General features: G+C 40.7%; 1 protein-coding gene across 2 annotated transcripts in view; it reads right to left on the bottom strand.

The window, feature by feature from the left end:
• Nucleotides 1-26,277, bottom strand: part of SH3PXD2B (SH3 and PX domains 2B) — a 240,814-nt gene that overhangs the window by 92,222 nt on the left and 122,315 nt on the right. The window lies entirely within an intron of this gene.

Raw genomic sequence — 26,277 nt, 5'->3', positions numbered from 1 at the left:
CAAAAGTTTAGGGTCACCAAGACAATTTAGTGTTTTCCATGAAAACTCATACTTTCATTAATCAAATAAGTTGCCAAATGAATTGAAAATCTAGTCCAGACATTGACAAGGTTCGAAAAATTTTTTTATTTGAAATAATTTTCTCTTTCAAACATTGCTTTCGTCAAAGAATGCTCCCTTTGCAGCAATTACAGCATTGCAGACCTTTGGCATTCTAGCAGTTAATTTGCTGAGGTAATCTAGAGAAATTTCACCCCATGCTTCCAGAAGCCCCTCCCACAAGTTGGTTTGGCTTGATGGGCACTTTTAGCGTACCATACGGTCAAGCTGCTCCCACAACAGCTCAATGAGGTTGAGATCTGGTGACTGCGCTGGCCACTCTAACATTTTTTTCCAATCTTTCTCTGTCCAATGTCTGTGTTCTTTTGCCCATATTAATCTTTTCCTTTTATTAGCCCTTCTCACAAATGGCTTTTTCTTTGCCACTCTGCCCTGAAGGCCAGCATCCCGGAGTTGCCTCTTCACTGTAGACGTTGACATTGGCGTTTTGCGTGTACTAGTTAATGAAGCTGCCAGTTGAGGACCTGTGAGGCGTCGATTTCTCTAATGTACTCTAATGTATTTGTCTTGTTGCTCAGTTGTGCAGCGGGGCCTCCCACTTCTCTTTTTACTCTGGTTAGAGCCTGTTTGTGCTCTCCTCTGAAGGGAGTAGTACACACTGTTGTAGGTAGGAAATCTTCAGTTTCTTGGCAATTTCTGGCATGGAATAGCCTTCATTTCTAAGAACAAGAATAGACTGTCGAGTTTCACATGAAAGTTCTTTCTTTCTGGCCATTTTGAGAGTTTAATGGAACCAACAAATGTAATGCTCCAGATTCTCAACTAGCTCAAAGGAAGGTCAGGTTTATAGGTTCTCTAATCAGCCAAACTGTTTTCAGCTGTGCTAACATATTTGCACAAGGGTTTTCAAGGGTATTCTAACCATCCATTAGCCTTCTTACACAGTTAGCAAACACAAAGTACCATAAGAACACTGGAGTGATGGTTGCTGGAAATGGGCCTCTATACACCTATGAAGATATTGCATTACAAACCAGACGTTTGCAGCTAGAATAGTCATTTACCACATTAACAATGTATAGAGTGTATATATATATATATATATATATATATATATATATATATATATATATATATATATATATATATATATATATATGGAGAGAGAGAGATGCTGTACTTCATTTCACTTTTGAAAAGAAGGCTATGTACAGTAAAACCACCATATACATCAGTTTATTAGTTTGCATCTCTCCCTACCTCCTCAATTTATCATTTCTTTCCATGTATTAAAATGGAACCAATAATCTTAGCAGTACATGCACTTATGTATTATAACATAACTGACATAGGAGTTAGTTTGATGTCCCAAGAAAATAGGACACAATTAGTAAGCAACCTCCTGTCTTACAAATTCTATTAACTCATTAGTTCATCTGGTTCTTACATTAAATCTATATTCTTGACAGGTAATACCTGCCAAGTGCATAGGTGGTAAGATAGAATGTAGCTTTGCACATAAAATAATATTTTCTTCTGGAACTATATGTACAACACATGTATGAGTATAATTTAGGCATTAAACAACATCAAATAAAGTGTATAAAACCAATCAACTGAAACACTTTATAGTGCAAACATTTATGACATCCACTAACTAGAGTTGAAAAGGATTCTGTCAGAAACTAATTTCTTTACTCCTTTACAAAACTGATTTGGTTCTGCTTGCCCATCATACAAAACATAAAGAGGAGCTAAGTCACTTCTATGGGGGAATCTCTCCTAAAACCTCACAATCCCTGTCTTTGGCTTGTGGACAACTTACAATCACAATATAGAAGTTAGATTAAAGTGAGAGGGATTCTGGACTGTAATGACCTTATCTACCAGAAGTCTTACCGAAGACGCACACTACAATTTCAGGGGTCTCTACTTCTCCTCTGATATTATAGGGGATGGTTTCCAAATACCTACACCTTGCAATGTGATCTGCTATAGGCCGTGAGATATCATTTGCAAATTTCAAAGTATACAAAATAGTGATGAACTACTGCTACTAGATCCATCAGGGCTATTGAATTCCAAGGAGACCCCATCTCTCTATTGCCTGATCTGCCCAGAAATATTCTACAGCTTTGTTTCAAAGCTGTAAAAGTAGGGGGTCCCATATAAAGGGGATTCCTCAGTCTCTTTGTGCCACATACTAGAACAGTTTGCCGGTCTTCCATAAATAACTCTCTAAAATCTATAATTTCTATAAGACTATGGCTCTGAAAATGCTGGTGTGCATTAAAGGGAACCTGTCACCTCGTTTTGCCGCTATAAGATGAGGCCACTGCCTTTCGGGGCTTATCTACAGCATTCTGTAATGCTGCAGATAAGCCCCAGATCAGATCTGAAAGAGAAGAAAAAAAGTTTTATTATACTCACCCAGGGGAGGTCCGGTCCGATGGGTGTCGCAGGTCTGGGTCCAGCACCTCCCATCTTCATGCGATGTCGTCATCCTGCTTGCTTCGTGTCGAACTCCTGCGCAGGCGTACTGATCTGTCAAGGGCAGAGCAAATTCCTGCAGTGTGCAGGTACTTGGCCTCTCTGACCTTTCCCGGTGTCTGCGCATTGCAGTACTTTGCTCTCCCCTCAAACAGAGCAGATCAGTACACCTGTGCAGGAGAATGACACGAAGCAAGCAGGATGACGACATCGCATGAAGATGGGAGGCGCCGGACCCAAAAATAATGTTTTTCTTCTCTTTCAGGTCGGATCCGGAGCTTATCTGCAGCATTATAGAAAGCTGTAGATAAGCCCCGACGCAGTGGTCGCATCAAAACGAGGTGACAGGTTCCCTTTAAAGTATAGCCGCATCTTCTTCCCTCTCCAGGCAGCACCAGAACCTGATCCATCTCTTCCACCTCTGGAACTCGTCTCTGGCCCTTCTGTTTGATCTAGACTTATAAACACCTAATCTTGTCTGCCTCCTTCTAACTCAATAGAGTTCAATGTTTAGGTGTATAGCTTTTAAAATAATTTTTCTAACTTTAATTGCTCACAGAGGAAGGGGATTCTGGCAGCTAAACAGGAAAGGGTTCTTTACTATATGCTTTTCTCACAAGGGTTATAAGTAATACAAAGATAATGTAAAACTGGTCAAAAAAGGTTGAACTTTATGAACATAGGTCTTTTTTTCCAACCTATGTAGCTATGATTTTATGTGCTGACCTTCACTACCCCCCAGTAGAGCTGTTCCCTGTGTAACAAAATTATTGGTGGTTCTCATGTATTTTTCAGTAATTTCATGTCTGGGTATTACCAGCAAGGCTCCATACTTGCTAATGACAATGGAAAGACCGTGAGGCAGAGAAGTCAGACGTTCCGCAGTCAGTACCAAGAGAGCACATAAAAAGCACATAGAGAAAAGAGAAAAGACATAAGTCAGGTCACGGTCTGGGGTCAAAATACCAGGAAATAGCGGATCAAACAAAAGGACAAGCCAAAGGGATAGTCAGAACACGGTCCAAGAGTCAGGCAGCAGAAGATCAGAGCTTAGAACAACAGAATCAGGAAAACACTCACCAAGAAGCACAAACTACGTCTGACAGGGATCAGAGGCAAACAGCTCAGTTAAATAACTTGGCCAATCTCCAGAACAGAGAACACCTGGAGAAAGTCCCACACCTCTCAGTCCCAGATTGGACGACAATTGTCAATCAAAGCACAAACATACTGTTTTTATCAGCAGGCAAACCCTGCTCTCTTGGCAGTAAAGAAGCTGCATTCAAAAAGCAGGTTTTTCTGCATTTTTTCAGGATCCTAAAGTTTTGCTTTGCTTCCACCACAATAGCATTAACACAAGTCATCAATGCAAGACATATGTGAAACCAAAAACATTTTTGGAAAAAAAGGGCAATCTAATCAAATTATTTGGAGGACCTGCCCATAGGCCACTCCGAAGCACAAACATGTTGCTCATCATAAAGACAGACTGTTTGTACTTCGGGGTGGCCGGTGGGCAGGTCTTTCCTCGGTTTCTCTAGCTTAGAGCAGGAAGATAAGACGATGCCTATAGTCTGACCCTCGAGAACCAGAATCTCATTAACTGAAAACTTCTAAACTGATTACACAAGAACCAAAACACCGGATTTCTTCACCCCAGGTATCATTTTAATCAGTTTAATCTGACAATGCCTGTAGGTTACTTAGCAAAATCCTGCTGACAAATTTGCTTTAAACTTGTGAAAAATCACAAAATGAAATGGGTTTCACATCCTGTTGTACCTGCATTTTTCATTAAAACCGCAGCAAAACCCGATACCTGTGTTTTTACTCATTGCTTTCTATGGGTGAAAAAAAGCTGAAAAAACTCTGAAAGAAGTGACATGCTACAGTTTTCAAAAACGCAGCAGTCTTCCAATTCAGTGAGGAAAAAGAACAATGTATGTGCTTGAAATTTCATTGCTTTTACTGGTACCGTAAAATGCAGCTTAAAATATGCATTAAAAAACACAGCAAAAACGCAACATGTGAACATAGCCTTAGGCATTTCCAGACGGCTTGTTTGCTTGAGGGCAAATCAAGCAGTCCTTGAGATAATACTCAGCATGAGTACAGTAGAGGCAGAGTCCAAGGATGCGGTATTGTTTCCACTCCACGGTCTGAGAGCTGGCTGCATTGGTTCCATCTAAGGTAAGGAAACAGAGAAGAAAGATTGACGCTAAATAAATAAATAAGAGGTGCTGGATGAATTTGGGTGGACCCAAAATCAGAATAAGAAGAAAACAGCGGCTGAGTGAGGCTGTTTTCTTCTTTGTAAGGTAAGGAAACAGTCTTGGGAAGAATAACCAAAACCCTCTGTCGCTCATCGCGTCTTAAACTTGAGAGCAGCATCATTCCACAGAACCTCAAGAGGACAATTTCCGGAACTCAGAACTATAATCCTTAGCGGCTCCCCTGCGTCAGATTCATGATCTTAGCCTGTGTGACCTGGACCCTGTCATAGACCACCCTAAAGAATCAAAAAAGATGTCAACAGCTAGTGGAGACAAAGAGAATGCCCAATTCTGAGGACCCACATTCAATCGGGACATGGACTGGATTATACCCATCTGCTGGGACTCATCCCCAGAATCCCAGGTTCATAGAGTAAAAAATAATTTACAGCTCTCCCTAAGTACGCTAAACTGATCCCTTTCCCTCAAAGAATCTGTCAGGAAGTGCCACAGCTGGTTTGGTGGTGGTCAACTGCACATTAACGGGTCCAAAAGATATAACTACTGTCAATAGAGGTGAGCTTCAGGAAGCACCCAGAGTACTAAACTGATCCTGCAGTTGGGACTGTAATAATTCTAGCCTCTGGTGATCCCTGGCCAGATACTGAACCACCTGGGTCAGATTTGTCACCTGGTTACAGAGTGCACGAACTGGATCCATTGGTGAAGGAAAAAAATAGTATTTGACCAGACTTAATGTGACGCTAGTCACTACTCACAGACAAAATATGAGGCAGAGAATTTACATGTTCTGGGGAAGAGAACATGTAGAAAACCAAAGGAAAAAACAAAAGCGCAAGTCAGGTCACGGTCCAGGGCCAAAATACTAGGAGATAGCAGATCAAACCAAAAGGACAAGACAAAGGGACAGTCAGAACACGGTCCAAGGGTCTGGAAGCGGAAAATCAGAACTTAGAACAACAGAATCAGGCAAACACTAACCAGAGATCAGAGGCAAACAGCTAAGTTAAATAGCTTGGTCAATCTCCAGAACAGAGAACACCTGGAGAAAGTCACACACCTACAAGTCCAGATTGGACAGCTGAGCTGTCAATCAAAGCACAGACAGCTCAGCACGCCTATCATAATATTGGACAGCTGAGCTGTCAATCAATACACTGACAACTCAGCATGACCCAAAGGAAAGCAAAACAATCACTCACTGAGCAGAGTAATCGTGACATACATCTTTTATCTAATCCATTGCTCATATCATACCATGATTTTCCATAGATATGGAACATAGTATTTTGTTGGACTGAGTTTTGGACAGTTTATCACACTATTGAAAGCCCCAAAGGAGTGAATACCCAGCTCTCATAAAACCTGCAACATAAAATCAAAGGGAATGGGTACTCATAAAATGATCTATTGTTTTAATCAAATTATTATGTTGAATTTATTGCAAGAAAAAAAGAAATCTTACAATCTTTGCATTTGTCAACTACGCCTAATATTAGACTCACACATCCGGTTCTTTTTGGCATATAAACATGGACCAAGACAGCAAAATACTGACTTAAACTCTACTGAATTGTAAAGAAGTATTTTCTACGTATGCTCTGATCTGGGCAAAGGTTAATGTCATAGGAAGAGGAGGAAAACTTATCTGTAAATAACAAATAGTGAGTGAAAAATGAAACATATTGGCCATAGAAAAAAAGAAAGACTACTGCAATTTGTTTCATATAGTGATATGGAAAATAGTATTATCAATTTAAAATAGAAAAATACAATTAATATAAAAAACTAATATAAAAACTGGTAATTTTCTGATGACATTTAATCATGCAAAACAGTTCAATCAATTAAAGAACAATTCCACCTGGAAGCTTACCAACCATTGGGGTACAGGTTTCTACATTTCCAACAAAATATAAGCTTCATCAATCAAAGACGGAAACTTGCCAAACATAATGTAATAATAGAAGGAATAGATTTTGTAGAAATACTTTTACTTTTTGAGTTATACTAATTATTTCAAGCTTTATAGGTCATGCTGAATGCTAGAACTGAATATTTTCAACTAAAACCATGGCGTTCTTCCCAGTTACATCAACTCAAGTATCATATACATCAAAAGAGGTTGAAACACACGTGTATATATTAGTCAGTACTTTTCATGAAATGTTCCTTGTATGCTACAGCCAACAACAAATGTATACCTTAGTAAGCATTCTTCACCTGCCATCTGTGCATGTAAAACTAATGCATTTATTTATGTAACGCACCAGACCAGAGTAGGATCCTATAAGCGATTCCTTCCTGCCCGCCGTTTATTTATCTTATATTCTGAAGGAATTCTTGAACAGATGCAGGTTTTAATGTATTGCCATTACTGGGTTGCATTCGTTATGTCTTTTCACAGGTCATCCTTGCAGGGTGGCAGGAGCGGCTAAACAATTTACTGAGTTCAACATTACATATAAATATCGTCTACGTGAACTCACATGAATCAGGCTTCCTATCCTAAATGAAAATCATGGCATTTCTAGAAAGAGTGTTGATGGAGAAGCCATCCACAGAAAACAACAAACATACATACATTTTCCTCTGAACTGACACATTTTCTCACACAGATGTTCTATTACCGAAGAGGTCTTCTTTTGGCTAGGCCCATAAAGCAGATAGGTGGAGATCCAACTCATGGCACTCATATTTAGTTACTCCTTGCAAACAATATTTTGTAGCGGTTGTGTCTGTTAGGCCATGTGAAACTGATTTAAAGGGAACCTGTCATTCAATTAATGCTGAACAAACCACAGACCAGGGACCATAGGTAAAGATGAGACTAGTCCGGCTCCACACTCAACCAGCTTCTCCCAGTACTAGTAACACATATGTGAGAGATCTGTCAATCAACTAGAATGGTGTAGTAAGAACTTCTAGAAGAGGGCTGGGGGCATTGCTGGACTTATCTTATTGTCTCCTATGGTTCCCTGCTAGACCTTTAGGGTATGTTTCCACTGTCAGGATGGCCGGCGGTATCGCCGCAGCGGCGAAGCCGCTCGGCGCTCAGCCCCGCCCCCTTTCTGGGACGCGATCATGCCGGATGTGTTAACTCTTCACATTCGGGATGATCGCTCTGTCCCATAGGGCCCTGTGATATGCCTTGCGGGGACGCTGCGTCCCTGCAAGGTGTACGGACATGCTGCGATCTGAAAAGACGCGCAGCATGTCCGGAGTCGCAGGGCCGCCGCGTGCGGGTTTCCACGCATAGTGGAGACGGGATTTCATCAAATCCCCTCCACTATGCTGGAACATCTGGACGCTGCTTGTTTGACGCTGCAGCTCTGCGCAGCGTCAAACAAGCAGCGTTTCCTGAACGTGGAAACATACCCTTAAAGAAGCGTTAAGATTTTTGTTTATTAAATCTGTGTATATATGTATGCAATGCAGTGTGTGTTAATATATGCAAATTGCATCTTCAGCGAGGAAGAGGACTTGAATTCTAGTGCCACCTATTGGAGATAGCAAGACTTCAAAGGTCGATATAAACTTGTAGGATTGATACTTCCAATAGATGGCACTGAAGTTCAAGTCCTATTCCTCTCTGAAGAGACAATTTGAGTATTTAATTTCCCAGAGGAGCCTGCAAGTCGTTTAAGTTCTCATACTGGCGTGCTACACGTGCAAAAATGAAAATAAGCTGCATAGTCACAGGCCCAATAAAATTTATGGAACTATGCTTGGTAAACAAAAATGGACTAAGCCAGGTAAGGACTGGTACTGAACTTCAGCCCTGGCATTTGAAATTATACAGGCCCATGTTGTCCCCGTCCCCAAGCACCAGATGGAATATATTACTAATATTACCCTGGATGGAGGAAACCAAGATTTACTACATGATCAATATTTCAAATGATTCCCGTGGCCTGCTGAGATAAGTGACAACTTCGTCACAACTCTTAACAGTATGGGTGTCTTGGGAACACTAATTCTGTTAACATAGCAGACAAGGCAGCCCATGACCAGACAAGCCCCACTGGCATTTGCCAGATAGCCATGGCCAGTCCGGCCCTGGACTCAGCCATTGTGAGAGCCACCATGGTCCCTTTAAGATTATCAGAAGGCTGCTGACAGTCAGATCTCTACCAATCAGTATATGAGAATTCTACAAGTGCGAGCGGTAGTGCATACAAAAAACTCTTTATACTATGGTATAAAATAAATATATATATATATATATATATATATATATATATATATATATATATATATATATATATATACACACACTCACCGGCCACTTTATTAGGTACACCTGTCCAACTTCTTGTTAACACTTAATTTCTAATCAGCCAATCACATGACGGCAACTCAGTGCATTTAGGCATGTAGACATGGTCAAGACAATCTCCTGCAGTTCAAACCGAGCATTAGTATGGGGAAGAAAGGTGATTTGAGTGCCTTTGAACGTGGCATGGTTGTTGGTGCCAGAAGGGCTGGTCTGAGTATTTCAGAAACTGCTGATCTACTGGGATTTTCACGCACAACCATCTCTAGGGTTTACAGAGAATGGTCCGAAAAAGAAAAAAAATCCAGTGAGCGGCAGTTCTGTGGGCGGAAATGCCTTGTTGATGCCAGAGGTCAGAGGAGAATGGGCAGACTGGTTCGAGCTGATAGAAAGGCAACAGTGACTCAAATCGCCACCCGTTACAACCAAGGTAGGCCTAAGAGCATCTCTGAACGCACAGTGCGTCGAACTTTGAGACAGATGGGCTACAGCAGCAGAAGACCACACCGGGTACTACTCCTTTCAGCTAAGAACAGGAAACTGAAGCTACAATTTGTACAAGCTCATCGAAATTGGACAGTAGAAGATTGGAAAAACGTTGCTTGGTCTGATGAGTCTCGATTTCTGCTGCGACATTCGGATGGTAGGGTCAGAATTTGGCGTAAACAACATGAAAGCATGGATCCATCCTGCCTTGTATGGAGCATCTTTGGGATGTGCAGCCGACAAATCTGCGGCAACTGTGTGATGCCATCATGTCAATATGGACCAAAATCTCTGAGGAATGCTTCCAGCACCTGTGTTGAATCTATGCCTCGAAGAATTGAGGCAGTTCTGAAGGCAAAAGGGGGTCCAACCCGTTACTAGCATGGTGTACCTAATAAAGTGGCCGGTGAGTGTATATACACACACATACATACAGTTATATTAAAAAGTTTGGGCACCCCTATTAATCTTAAGCTTAATGTTTTATAAAAAATTGTTTTTTTTGCAACAGCTATTTCAGTGTCATATATCTAATAACTGTTGGACACAGTAATGTTTCTGCCTTGAAATGAGGTTTATTGTACTAACAGAAAATGTGCAATCTGCATTCTAACAAAATTTGACAGGTGCATAAGTATGGGCACCCTTATCATTTTCTTGTTTTAAATACTCCTACCTACCTTTTACTGACTTACTAAAGCACTTTTTTTGGTTTTGTAACCTCATTGAGCTTTGAACTTCATAGCCAGGTGTATGCAATCATGAGAAAAGCTACTTAACGTGGCCACTTGCAAGTTGTTCTCCTGTTTGAATCTCCTCTGATGAGTGGCATCATGGGCTCAAAACAACTGTCAAATGATCTGAAAACAAAGATTATTCAACATAGTTGTTCAGGGGAAGGATACAAAAAGCTGTCTCAGAGATTTAACCTGTCAATTTCCACTGTGAGGATTATAGTAAGGAAATGGAAGAACATAGGTACAGTTCTTGTTAAGGCCAGAAGTGGCAGGCCAAGAAAAACATCAGAAAGGCAGAGAAGAAGAATGGTGAGATCAGTCGAGGACAATCCTCAGACCACCTTCAGAGAGCTGCAGCATCAACTTGCTGCAGATGGTGTCACTGTGCATCGGTCAACTATACAACGCACTTTGCACAAGGAGAAGCTGTATGGGAGAGTGATGCGAAAGAAGCCGTTTCTGCAAGCACGCCACAAACAGTCGGCTGAGGTATGCAAAAGCACATTTGGAGAAGCCAATTTCTTTTTGGAAGAAGGTCCTGTGGACTGATGAAACCAAGATTGAGTTGTTTGGTCATAAAAAAGGAGTTATGCATGGCAGCAAAAAAACAGCATTCCAAGAAAAACAATTTAAAACATAGTAAAATTTGATGGAGGTTCCATCATGCTTTGGGGCTGTGTGGCCAATGCCGGTACCGGGAATCTTGTTAAAGTTGAGGGACGCATGGATTCCTCTCAGTATTAGCAGATTCTTCACAATAATGTTCACGAATCAGTGACAAAGTTGAAGTTACGCAGGGGATGGATCTTTCAGCAAGACAATGATCCAAAACACCGCTCCAAATCTACTCAGGCATTCATGCAGAGGAAAAATTACACTGTTCTGGAATGGCCATCCCAGTCCCCAGACCTGAATATCATTGAACATCTGTGTGATCATTTGAAGAGGGCTGTCCATGCTCGGCGACCATCAAACTTAACTGAACTGGAATTGTTTTGTAAAGAGGAATGGTCAAAAATACCTTCATCCAGGATCTCAGTAAAAGCTACAGGAAGCGACTAGAGGCTGTTATTTTTGCAAAAGGAGGATCTACTAAATATTAATGTCACTTTTCTGGTGAGGTGCCCATACTTATGCACCTGTCAAATTTTGTTTGAATGCAGATTGCATATTTTCTGTTGGTACAATAAACCTCATTTCAAGGCAGAAACATTACTGTGTCCAACAGTTATTAGATATATGAAACTGAAATAGCTGTTGCAAAAAAAACAATTTTTATAAAACATTGAGCTTAAGATTAATAGGGGTGCCAAACTTTTTCATATAAAGGGGACACTAAAATCCCACATCCTAGATATCACTGAATGAAATATTCCAGTTGTAAATCTTTATTCATTGCATAGTGTAATGTGTTGAGAACAATAAAACCTAAAAATGATCAACGTAAATCACAACTAATATCCCACGGAGGTCTGTAGTTAGAATGATGCTCAAAATCAAAGTGGACCATCCACTACTCCATCCATCTGGACCATCCAGGGTTGCTCATTGCTTATCAGTAAGAAAGACTGTTTGGAAATTAGTCTTCATGTATGTGTGGGCCCAATGCAACCATTTCTGCTTGTGAACACTGTTTAAGGGTGGCCGAATAGTAGGTTTATGCACCACAGCAAGCCTTTGAAGGAGACTACACCTTGAGGTTCGAGGGACTCCAGAGGCACCAGCAGCTTCAAATATCTGTTTGCTGCTTTGTAATGGCTTTTTAGCAGCTGCTCTCTTAATCCAATGAATTTGCCTGGCAGAAAGCTTCCTTATTATGCCTTTATCAGCATAAACACATCTGTGCTCAGATACAGCCACAAATCTCTTAACACTACGATGATCACGCTTAAGTTTTCGGGAAACTTCTAATGTTTTCATCCCTTCACCAAGGCATCGCACTATTTGATGCTTTTCGGCAGCAGAGAGATCCTTTTTCTTTCCCATGCTACTTGAAAACTGTGACCTGCTTAACCCCTTCACCCCCGGAGCTTTTTCCGTTTTTCCATTTTCGTTTTTCGCTACCCTCCTTCCCAGAGCCATAACTTTTTTATTTTTCCGTCAATTTGGCCATGTGAGGGCTTATTTTTTGCGGGACGAGTTGTACTTTTGAACGACATCATTGGTTTTAGCATGTCGTGTACTAGAAAACGGGAAAAAAATTCCAAGTGCAGTGAAATTGCAAAAAAAGTGCAATCCCACACTTGTTTTTTGCTTGCCTATTTTGCTAGGTTCACTAAATGCTAAAACTGACCTGCCATTATGATTCTCCAGGTCACTACGAGTTTATAGACACCTAACATGACTAGGTTATTTTTCACCTAAGTGGTGAAAAAAAATTCCAAACTTTGCAAAAAACAAAACAAAACAAAATTGCGCCATTTTCCGATACTCGTAGCGTCTCCATTTTTCGTGATCTGGGGTCAGGTGAGGGCTTATTTTTTGCGTGCCGAGCTGGCGTTTTTAATTATAGCATTTTGGTGTAGATACGTTCTTTTGATCGCCCGTTATTGCATTTTAATGCAATGTCGTGGCGACCAAAAAAACGTAAATCTGGCGTTTCGAATTTTTTTCTCATTACGCCATTTAGCGATCAGGTTAATGCTTTTTTTTTATTGATAGATCGGGCGATTCTGAACGCGGCGATACCAAATATGTGTAGGTTGGGTTTTTTTTTTATTGATTTATTTTGATTGGGGCGAAAGGGGGGTGATTTAAACTTTTATATTTTTTTTATTTTTTTCACATTTTTAAAAACTTTTTTTTTTTACTTTTGCCATGCTTCAATAGCCTCCATGGGAGGCTAGAAGCAGGCACAGCCCGATCGGCTCTGCTATGCAGCAGTGATCATAAGATCGCTGCTACACAGCAGATTTGCAGGTGTGCTGTGAGCGCCGACCACAGGGGGGCGCTCACAGCCACCGGCAATCAGTAACCATAGAGGTCTCAAGGACCTCTATGGTTACCTTCCTGACACATCGCCGACCCCCGATCATGTGACGGGGGTCGGCGATGCGCTCATATCCGGCCGCACGGCCGGATGCGGTAGTTAAATGCCGCTGTCTGCGCTTGACAGCGGCATTTAACTAGTTAATAGCGGCGGGTGATCGCGATTTCACCCGCCGCTATTGCGCGCACATGTCAGCTGTAAAAAACAGCTGACATGTCGCGACTTTGATGTGCGCTCACCGCCGGAGCGCACATCAAAGCGGGGGTCCCGACATGTGACGTACTATACCGTCACATGTCGGGAAGGGGTTAATAATGTGGAACATCATTTTTAAGTAGTTTTCCTTTAATTAGAATCACCTGGAAAACCAATTATCACATGTGTTTAAGATTGATTTCAGTGATACATTGAGCCCTGAGACAATACCATCCACGAGTTTATTTGAAAAACAAAACAATTAAATCTTTATGACACTTAAATCCAATTTACATAATAATTTTAACAACCAGCGAGAATGAGAAGTGAGTCGCAGTTACGTCACTGGATCGCTCCTGCATCGTTCTGGAGTTGCTGTGTTTGAAGTCTCTACAGCGACCTAAACAGCGACGCTCCAGCGATATAGTTTAGGTCGGCTCGTTGTCTTTATCGCCGCAGCGTCGCTGAGTGTGACGGTACCTTTAGTGGACAGTTTGATTTCACAAAAGTTTGATTTACTTGGACCTATATTCTGTTGTTTAAGTGTTCCCTTTATTTTTTTAAGCAGTGTGTGTATGTGTATATATGTGTGTGTGTGTGTGTGTGTGTGTGTGTGTGTGTGTGTGTGTGTATATATATATATATATATATATATATATATATATATATATATATATATTATATATATATATTATATATATATATATTAGACTGTGGCCCGATTCTAAAGCATCGGGTATTCTAGAATATGCATGTCCCCGTAGTATATGGACAATGATGATTCCAGAATTCGCGGCAGACTGTGCCCATCGCTGATTGGTCGAGGCAACCTTTATGACATCATCATCGCCATGGCAACCATTATGACATCTACGTCGATACTGTGCCCGTCGCTGATTGGTCGAGGCCTGGCGGCAGACTGTGCCCGTCGCTGATTGGTCGAGGCAACCTTTATGACATCATCGTCGCCATGCTGTGCCCGTCTCTGATTGGTCGAGGCCTGGCGGCCTCGACCAATCAGAGACGCGGGATTTCCAGGACAGACAGACAGAAAGACAGACAGACGGAAAAACCCTTAGACAATTATATATATATATACACATACATACACATACATACATATATATACACACACACACACATACACTTTCCACAGTATAGTAAACCTTAAAAGTTATATCTCACATCTAAAATGTGTTGAAAGTGTTTAAAGGTACTGTATAATTTTGCGACACACGTATAGACATTCATTAATTGTGAAGTAATCTCTAGGAACTCAGAAAGTTCAGTTGTGGTCAAAAATGTAGTTACTAAATTTCTATTCCATATTTAAAAGTAATATACAATGATCTCAGTTCGCCCAGACACTGACTCACCTAGAAATGTTCTATGTTGCAGACATTCTGTATATAAGATGTACATTAGCCAGTCCCATCTGCTGATGGATTGGCTAATATGTTTCTAGTGCTGATCAACACATAAGATGGGAACTGAATGTGGTGTTGTATTTTGCGAATTAGAAGTGAGGTTCTGTATTTAATCACTGACTTCGAGAAAAAAGCGGATGCATCAGTATGATTAATTTGAAGCTGTGGGAGCAACTCTATAGCAAGCAGATGTTTTCCATACGTTCCATCACTTCAGGAAACTGGGAAATGCTGTGTCCTAATTTCACCTCCCCTCCCATAACAAAGCAAAATACTGTTATCTCTCCAGACAAACACCCCAAAGTCAGGGACAGAAATTACTAATGGTTCAATTTTACAGACAAAACAGATTTCACATTTATTGCATACTGCTTTTACATATTGCATTTAGCATTTACAGTTTATATTTCCTATAGAAATCACCACAATAACGTTAAATTTGTTCCTTTCATAATGGTCAGAGATTTTGCCATTTTCTACAACGGTTCGACAATTATAAACAAAACGTATATATTATATATGAAGCAGCTTTCCAACCAAGCGGCAGAAGACCCACAAATAAATTAAGAATTGTTAAGATAAGCTCATTAGGAAAATATATATTGTGACAGGGTCACATCATTTCTGTGATGAAAATTCTCTCCAGCATGTTATGTGCTGAGGGGTTAATTGGCCATGACAGGGCTGGGATTTTTATGAGTAGTTGTAAGAGAAAGGTTGGATGACTACTCACCATACTGTATCTCCACCTCAAGAGTTTGGTTTAGCATGTTAAATGTCTGGCCACTCAGTTTTTTTGCTGTCTGTGTGTCTGGAGGCAAGAGCTCCAAAGAAGAGTTTACGTGAAACTGGGCTGAATTCTGTACTCTGTAGGTGTATCCTGAGCAGGTGTATCTCCGCAGGCACGTGGACTGTGCTATAGGTTTGGGTTTTGTTCTGTTTTGCCAGAAAGATCATATTTTTTTATTGAACCCAGCACTAGTTTATGACATGTTTTAAATAAACCAGCAGAAGAAATGTTCCGGTGTCTACCTACTTCTTTAACCCCTTCACTCAGAAGCCTGTTTTCACCTTTCGGACCAGGCCAAATTTTACAATTCTGACCAGTATCACTTTACATGGTAATAACAATATGTGACATATTGTACTTCATGATAGCGGTAAATTTATTTGACATGACTAGAATTTATTTGTGAAAATATAGGAAATTTGGCGAAAATTAGAAAAATGTAGCAATTTTCAAACATTTAATTTTTATGCTGTTAAAAAAAGAGCTATGTCACACAAAATGAATGGTTTATAAATAACATTTCCCACATGTATATAAGAGTTAAAGTTGACCAACAAAAAATGGACCCCAAAATTTGTTGTGCAATTTCTCCTGAGTAAGCTGATACCCCATATGTGGGGAAAACTACTGTTTTGGCACACAGCAAGGCTCGGATGGGAAGGAGCACCACTTGACTTTTTGATTGTAAAATTTGCTGGAATAATTAGCGGACGACATATCGTGTTTGGAGAACCCCAGATGTTCCTAAACAGTGGAAACTGCTCACAAGTTACACTATTTTGGAAACTAGACCCCTCAGAGAACTTATCTAGATATCAGGTGAGCACCTTAAACCCCCACGTGCTTCACAGAAGTTTATAACAAAGAGCCATGAAAATAAACATAAAAATAAAATCACATTTTTCACACAGAAATGTTTTTTTAGCCATAAATTTAGCATTTTCAAAAGGGTAACCAGAGCAATTGCACCATACAATTTTTGGTGCAATTTCTCCTGAGTTTACTGATACCACATTTGTTGGGAAAAACTACTGTTTTGGTGCAGGGTTCAGAAGGAACTAGCGTCAATTACTTTTAATGCAAAATTTTCTGAAATCATTAGCAGATGCAATGTCACATTTGGAGAGCCCCTAATGTGCCTAAACAGTGGAAACACCCCACAAGTGACTCCATTTTGGAAACTAGACCACTCAGAGAACTTATCTAGATGTGCGGTGAGCACCTCTAAACCCCAGGTGCTTCCCAGAAGGTTATTAGGTTGAGCCTTAAAAATAAAAAAAAATCACATTTTTCCTACAAAAATGTTATTTTAGCCCCAATTATTTTATTTTCACAAGTATAAATGGAGAAAATGCAACATACAATTTGTTGCACAATTTCTTTCGAGTATGCCCAAATACTGAGATACCCAATATGTGGAGGAAAACTACTGTTTGGGCGCATGGCAGGGCTTGGAAGGGAAGGAGAGTCATTTGACTTTTTGAATGCAAAATTTGTTGAAATCATTAGCAGACGTCATGTTCATGTTGAGTTTGGAGAGCCCCTGATGTGCCTAAAGTGTGTAAACCCCCCTCAAGTGATCCAATTTTAGAAAGTAGACCCCTCAAGGAACTTATCTAAATGTGTGATGAGTACTTTGAACCCCCAGGTGTTTCATAGAAGTTTATAACGTTGAGAGGTGAAAATAAACAACATTACATTTTCCCCACAAAAATGTTTTTAGCCCCAATTTTTTTATTTTCACAAGGTTAACAGGGGAAAATCGACCCAAAAATTTGTTGTGCAACCTCTTCTGAGTACACAGATACCCATTATGTGGGGGAAAACTTCTGTTTGGGCGCAAGGCAGGGCTCAGAAGGGAAGGAGAGACGTTTTGGAATGCAGATTTTGATGGCATGTTCTGTGGGTGTCATGTCATGTTTGGAGAGCCCCTGATGTGCCTGAACAGTGGAAACTCCCCACAAGTGACCCCATTTGGAAACTAGACTCCCCACGGAATGTATATAGATGTGTGGTGAGCACTTTAAACCCCCATGTGCTTCACAAGCTTATATACCAAAAAATACCGCACACTCAGACTTGATGTGATGCAAAAGTGTTCAACAAATTTAATTGTCATAACAAAAAAGGTTGCCACAGGATAATAAGAGCAATACGTGTAAATTGAGACCAAACCCAATGTTTCGACCCACCAGGGTCTTATTCATGGGGTTACTGAGGAGATAAAGAAACAGTATAAGTAACTAGTCATAGTATAGCAACAATATCTAAAAAAAAAAACAAATATTACAGTGAAAGAGGGTCAAACGAATTAAATACACAATCACCAAGGTATATGTACAAATAAAATAAACCCAAAGACATTGAATCAAACATACATAATATAAAGTGAAGGTAGTCATCACTGCTTCCCTTATCCCTTCATAATTTGTAGTCATTCACCTACAGGCCCATCACGGATGTGACGGCCATTCCCCTGGATGTCTACTACAAAGTAGGATTCCTACACTCTTTCAACGCCTCGTACCAAGGTATAGAACTAATACCATTTACTAGGGGACCCCCTCCCTCTCCCCCTCCTTTTAGAGTAGTGATAGATTATATATATATATATATATATATATATATATATATATATATATTACCTGTCATACCCTCCTTCCCATGATACATCTTATTTTGGATACCTGTACCTGGGACTCTTAGGCACTGACCGCTTTTCTCTATAATAATGCCGCTCTATTTATCACAGTGACAGGATTTACATTAAAGAGATTGCCCTCCTGCTTTCCTTCTTTGCCATTTATGTACGCACTTCTGGAAACCAAGGTAATCAGCCTACACTACATCTGTTGCTTCCTACATTTCCCTTCCTTTCCTATACCTCTCCTTTCAGAGATGTCCTATAAGTAAATATGCATTATCCTTGAAATTAGTTTGTGACTACCTTCACTTTATATTATGTATGTTTGATTCAATGTCGTTGGGTTTATTTTATTCAGCAGCATAGAACAACTCCACTATCTTCTGTTTATATACTGCATTTACTTTGTGGGCACAGACCAGCAGTTAACCATTCATATGCTATAAGCATAAGGAATGCTTCTCTGATAACGATGCTGCTCACACTATTATGCTACTGCAAGTAAGTACAGAGTTGCAGCTTCAATATTGCTGCCCTGCAGTTAACCATGTGTCTGCTGTAAGCATAACTCTTCCCTGCTATACTGGTGCTGTTCATACTAGAATTCTGCTGCAACAGTGACTATTGTTTCTGCTGGCAAGAATCCAATTTGCCTGTTCATCACTTCTGTATGTGGTTAACCATGTGTTTATGGATTGCCTATGTGGATGCCATGATCCACATAGGACATAGGATTGAATATGTGGATGCCATGATCCACATAGGACATGCTTAAAGCGTACAACTCTGTCATTAACCATTTGCTTACTGCAAATCCTGGAATGACTATACATTTACAGTTTTTGTGTATACCCATACTCCTGGCTCTGTGTTTTCTGTCAGTAATAAAGATTATGTGATTTAAATTTTAGTACGCGATAACAGAAATTAAAATACAGTTTGGTCTATACGTAGAACAATGAGAGGAAGTCATAAAGTCAAGGGAGTATTTTAATTTCAAGTAAATACATGAACATATTTATCCTTTCTTCTCTTCCCCCAGTATGGATGAAATCGGTTTCATTACACATACAGGCCCCGATTCATCAAGTGGTGGAGAAGCGAGGCTCCTAATTCGTTTAGAGACGTATGCCTTTTAATGAATCAAGCAAGGTGCGAAGTAGTTTATGCCTCACCACAAGTCTTACTCTATTCCCTGCTGGAGTAAACTGTGCGGCAAAAGCTTCCGTTTGTAACTATTCTCCCATCCCGCCCCAGCTTCGACTAATTTGTCGGAACTAAGTGAAATGACGTCAGAGTACCAAAAGTTGCAAAAGTATAGCACAGGCTCACATTGTGTTAAAATTTTGCGACTTTTCAAAGCTTTTTACGTCAGTATTCTGCCTCAAAAGCTTTGATGGATCTGGTCCATAGTCTATACATCGATACGACTGATATGATTTTAAAGTTGTATTATAAACATCCTTTTGCAATTTGATTGTCATTCTAAATGCTTACTATAGTCTCTTTTTTACACACCAATGACCTGTTGCACAGCAAAAGTCTATTAAATGAATGGGCATTTGTTTCTCTACACAAAAAGACTAATGTTCGGCACTAAGCAACTTCCTTGGCAACAGACAGGCTTCAGCCACTCTCTACCCAATGCCCTCAACACCAAAGCACTTATATAAGGGGAAATATCACAAAATAAAAGGCCTATAGAATAATAAAAGACATTAGAAATGGACATACAGGACAGTGGCGTCCATGGCTAACGAGGAAGGAAAGAAGCAAAAGGCAAATCATTTATTTTCTAGGAGCTATTTCTGGATTTTCAATTTGAACAGACTGCATTTTTGGTTTTGCTTGGCTTCTGAACTGAAGGGTGGTTTTAGGACGTGGGAATGAGACATGCAGAAATTGCCAGTCTAGTATTTACTGAGGAGAATTCATCACTCTTCTTAAACTGGACACTTCCTGCCCTGCTTGACATGGAGGCAGTACCAGGGTTGTCTAAGAACTGAAATGGCACTGAAAGGCTCTGATGGAATTACTTGAGTATGCAAAATCCTTAGGGAGACAAAAAGTGCAGCATCTGGCAGCCACTTTTTTCCTACGCACTTTTAAAATTGTATCTTCATATTCCTTGTAATATCATGGGGTGATGGGAACAGGGGCAGTTTTGCTGACAGCTACATTCATGGACTAGAAAAATATACTTTACAGCAATAGATGGCTCCTCACCAGTAGACTTGGCACCTTGATCACCTCCTTTTAGCCCCATTCCTCTTTCTAGACTCATGTGATAACCTTGGAGAGAGCGTGAGACACAAAATATATGTGGTACTAACATTGTACAACAATTGCTTAGAAATCTGTGTACAGAATAATCTGTCGGTCAACGAACAGACATAACCTCCAGAGTGTTCACATTTGAGTTGGAGACTATCCAGATTTTGTTGCAATTTTTTTTTAAAGGAAAGATATAACCAATTGTTATTTCTTTGAAATACGAACCACCTATTTTTTATCATCTGTTTTTATTGCAGATTTTTATCATTTTTTGTAAAGAATTATAGCAGTAGCAAACATTCTTCACCTGATATTTGCTCTATAATAGTGACAAAGACCATAGGAACCAGCAATTTGAAGGTGATCATAGGTGCTCAAGCTGTTCATGATTGCTAAGCATGATCTGTGTCCGGCGAGAAATGAGAGGTGAGCTTTGTCCAACACATTATGAATTATGTGATTTTGTGTTCTATATTATAGATCTTTCATTGTTATTAAGCCTACAACTTTCTATGGATGGACATTCTGTATCCTACCCACATCTAGTCTCCTGAAGAACTTTTATTAAGGTGGGAAAACATGTAAAGATAATATGTATGTGCTAGAATTCTAGGAAGGCATACATCTGAGGGTCTGATATTATAGGTACCTTGTACTGTGGTCTGTATGGACAGTAAGGATTCACTTGTCTAACATTACTCAGGCTTGGACTAGCCCACAATGGAATAAGTGAAATCCATTTCCCAGTGAGCCCCTGTGCCAGTGGGTGTCCCTGATAAGCCCCTGTGCCGGAGTTGGTCCCTACCCTCTACATGAGCAGTGCTTTGCACAGTACACCTAAAATGGGTTGTCCAGATTTAGGCTACAAGCCTGCAGTCATTCTGTCACGTAAAGACTAGGGACAATAGACTCCTACTTGATCCCTCGAAATAAGTGGCACCCAATCTGTGTCCCACGGATTACCTCGGAAGGTGGAGACGCTGGCGTTACGTACCTTGCTATGCTCCTATCTTAAACCTTATCTGTTCCCCCACCAATGGAGGTGTGAGGCTGAAGTGTACAGTGTATAGTGGTGGGCTGTTACTAATATTATTATTTGCTACTAATTGGGTTTCAATTACTTAGGTACATGACTACATAGCAATGTACAGTATGGAATTTAACTCTCACGTATCATGTATTGTCTTAACTTGTATCATATCATATCGTGCCACCTGTGAAATCTTGCCTATTGGTCTGTATGTGATTCTTATTGTAGTTTAATTTCTCTTAAGACAATACCAGGGATATACCGTATATGCTCGTGTATAAGCCGACCTGAGTATAAGCCGAGGCACCTAATTTTGCCACAATAAAATGGGAAAACTTATTGACTCAAGTATAAGCCGTGTATGCATTGTCCCCTCATCCCCATCCTGGTATGCATGGTTCCTCATCCCCATCCTTGTCTGCATGGCTCCTTATTCCCATCCTTGTCTGCTTGGCTCTTTATTCCCATCCTTGTTTGCGTGGCTCCTCATTCCCATACTTGTCTGTGTGGCTTTTTATTCCCATCCTTGTATGCGTGGCACCTTATCCCCATCTTTGGATACATGGTTCCTCATCTCTCTCCTTGCATGCGTGGTCTCCATGAGAAAATCATAAAAAAAACCACCCTACTTACCTTCTCTGCGCACCCTCGCAGCATCTCGCTCCGGTGCCAGCAGCTCCTGCGGCCGAGCAATCACGTGTCCCCGCTCATTAAGGGAATGAATATTCACCTCTCTCCATGCCTATGGGAGTGGAGAGGTGAATATTCATTACCTTAATGAGAAGACACCAGTGATAGCCCGGCAGCTGCTGGAAGCCGGGGGCTTTAACTGTGCGCATTATAAGAGAAAAGAATATTCATTGCCAGTGCAGTGAATATTCATTTCTATTTATCAGCGGGCACAGGCTTTAGCCGAAGCCGCCGGCTCCTGCTTCTGTGACCCTATGCTCCATCTCCCCTGCCGTTTTCAGGGATAATGACTCATGTATAAGCCAAAGGGCTCGTTTTCAGCACAAAAAATGTGCTGAAAACTCAGCTTATACACAAGTATATACGGTAATAGGGTTTCACTATCTATTCTACTCTATCTTAATTAACCCATTTCTTTCTCTAGATTGTTACAAATTTATGACACCCACACTCTAAAACATACATATTTGGGGTGCTTTTTTTCAATTGCATGTAAATTAAATGTTATTAAAAAAAAATGACAAAACAACGGAATTTTTTTTTCAACATAAAAACATAGGTCATTTCTTGCTGTCATATTCCCTTTCAATCAGATTACAAGAACAGCCCTGCATACAGCACTATCTTTTCGGTCAAATTGATAAATACCAGTTGGCATCCACCAATGTGTGGTGTTTTCTTTTATAAATGGAAACCATCCATTTGCCATCCAGATACCAACAGGCATAAATCAGGCAATGCTTTTCATCTATATTTCATCTATCAAAGTATAAAGCCTCTTGTAAAGGGTGCTAAAATTAATTGTAAGTTATAATTTACTGCTAAGGGAATTGTTACTGTACTTTTTCTGTCACAATTTTTAATACTCTTGTAGGACAAGGTTTGTACCTATAGAACAAACATGCCATTAATTTAATTGCTGTTTCCCGGCCTCTCCTCTATGTCAGTCCTTGCACTGGATCCCCATTACCAAGAGACTCCAGTTCAAAACCCTAACCATGACATACAAAGCCATCCACAACCTGTCTCCTCCATACATCTGTGGCCTTGTCTCCCGGTACTTACCTGCACACAACCTCCAATCCTCTCAAGATCTCCTTCTCTGCTCCCCCTTATCTTCTCTTCCCACAATCATATACAAGTTTTCTCCTGTGCATCCTCCCTACTCTGGAACTCTCTACCCCAATATATCAGACTCTCGCCTACCATGGAAACCTTCAAAAGGAACCTGAAGACCTACCTCTTCCGACAAGCTTACAACCTGCAGTAATCCTTGTTCCACCATATAGCTGAACAACTAGCTCTATCCTTGCCTGCTGTATCCTCACCCATCCCTTGTAGACTGTAAGCCTTCACAGGCAGGGTCCTCTTTCCTCTTGCACCAGTTGGTGACTCGTTTTGTTCAGGATTATTGTAATGGTTTTCAATTATGTATACCCATTTTTGGTTAATATTTAGCAAAATCTAATGCACAGAAAATACAGAGCAGTTGCTCAAAGCAATCAATGAGAAAACCCATTAAATGGGCTATTTTCCACTTCTGTGTTCAACAGGACACTACTGCACAGCCTTTCACTTTCTGGCTGCTACGGAGCAGGCACTCTTCCTTGAGTTACAGTTGTAGTTTAGTAGCTTTCTCCAATTTTTGAGCATATGCTACTGTGATACATATGGTCTGTCAGTGCTTGTCCCGACGACTACACTGTTATCATTATGTTTCCATATAGAGATAACAATGCCTTTGACCAAGCACACAACTCTAGTGGAACAAACACAAAAAATAGGTGCAAAGAAATGTCAAAATATGCAAAAATCTTTATTAAATATTAAAATTATAACACAAGGAATGCAGAAACGGTGGATAAAACAATTGTGCAGATAATATGTACCGTATGCCTGGAGACAGACTACACCTCACCACAAATCAGCAGACAGGCAGAGCAAGCACAGGATGTTACCTGATATAGCATGCCACTACATTTTAGAGATCCCTCTATGCTCCATAGGTAAGGTCCAAGGACATAACCCAGCTTTTGTAAGACACATAGTATAAATGTATATGGGGGATATCCTACCAGCTGCTGACCAGGGGAGAGCGCATCCACTCCAGACCCACCCCAACGCGCGTTTTGGCGATGTCCTTCCTCAGATGCCCCCTGAGGAAGGACATCGCCGAAACGCGCGTTGGGGTGGGTCTGGAGTGGATGCGCTCTCCCCTGGTCAGCAGCTGGTAGGATATCCCCCATATACATTTATACTATGTGTCTTATAAAAGCTGGGTTATGTCCTTGGACCTTACCTATGGAGCATAGAGGGATCTCTAAAATGTAGTGGCATGCTATATCAGGTAACATCCTGTGCTTGCTCTGCCTGTCTGCTGATTTGTGGTGAGGTGTAGTCTGTTTCCAGGCATACGGTACATATTATCTGCACAATTGTTTTATCCACCGTTTCTGCATTCCTTGTGTTATAATTTTAATATTTAATAAAGATTTTTGCATATTTTGACATTTCTTTGCACCTATTTTTTGTGTTTGTTGCTTCAGCAATTGGTGTGTCTTCTGACATCCATTATACAGGCATTAGGTCACCTCTTACATAATATATTGTGTCATCATGAAAAGAGGGTTTACTGGAGTATGCCTTTTTTGTTTTCCTTACTTTTAACAACTCTAGTGGGCAAGATTAGGAGAACTGCTCTGGAAACTGCCAAAGATGAGAGCCTGGGATCGTGGTTTTGCAGGACTGATAACAGCAGCTCAGTCAGGAGCTGAGAGGAAGGGGGGAGCAAGCAGCTAAGGCTACGTTCACATTTGCGTTGTTGTGTGCTGCGTCGGCGACGCAACGCACAACGCACGCAAAACGCATGCAAAACGCAGCGTTTTGTGAAGCATGCATTCATTTTTTAAGCGCAAAAAAATGCAACATGCTGCGTCCTCTGCGCCCTGACGCTTGGGCCAAAAAAATGCATGCGTCACAAAACGCAACACAACGCATGTCCATGCGCCCCCCCATGTTAAATATAGGGGTGCATGACGCATGCGTCGCCGCCCGCGGCTGCGCCCGACGCAACGCAAATGTAAACGTAGCCTAACTGCTATATAAAAATCAATGGGCTGAAGAGAGATGACTGGTAGCTCAGGAGTGTACTCCAGTCTGGAATGCAGCTACTGAACATACTCACAGGCTTTGGTGGTCAATCTACTTGCCAACAACCTACAGTGCCTACAAGTAGTATTCAACCCCCTGCAGATTTAGCAGGTTTAATAAGATGCAAATAAGTTAGAGCCTTCAAACTTCAAACAAGAGCAGGATTTATTAACAGATGCATAAATCTTACAAACCAAAAAGTTTTGTTGCTCAGTTAAATTTTTATAAATTTTAAACATAAAAGTGTGGGTCAATTATTATTCAACCCCTAGGTTTAATATTTTGTGGAATAACCTTTGTTTGCAATTACAGCTAATAATCGTCTTTTAGAAGACCTGATCAGGCCGGCACAGGTCTCTGGAGTTATCTTGGCCCACTCCTCCATGCAGATCTTCTCCAAGTTATCTAGGTTCTTTGGGTGTCTCATGTGGACTTTAATCTTGAGCTCCTTCCACAAGTTTTCAATTGGGTTAAGGTCAGGAAACTGACTAGGCCACTGCAACACCTTGATTTTTTGCCTCTTGAACCAGGCCTTGGTTTTCTTGGCTGTGTGCTTTGGGTCGTTGTCTTGTTGGAAGATGAAATGAGGACCCATCTTAAGATCCTTGATGGAGGAGCGGAGGTTCTTGGCCAAAATCTCCAGGTAGGCCGTGCTATCCATCTTCCCATGGATGCGGACCAGATGGCCAGGCCCCTTGGCTGAGAAACAGCCCCACAGCATGATGCTGCCACCACCATGCTTGACTGTAGGGATGGTATTCTTGGGGTCGTATGCAGTGCCATCCAGTCTCCAAACGTCACGTGT

Source organism: Ranitomeya variabilis, chromosome 5, assembly GCF_051348905.1.
Source record: "Ranitomeya variabilis isolate aRanVar5 chromosome 5, aRanVar5.hap1, whole genome shotgun sequence".
Taxonomy (NCBI): domain Eukaryota; kingdom Metazoa; phylum Chordata; class Amphibia; order Anura; family Dendrobatidae; genus Ranitomeya; species Ranitomeya variabilis.
Note: the sequence above shows the minus strand (reverse complement) of the source record. Positions and strands in the feature narration are given on the sequence as shown.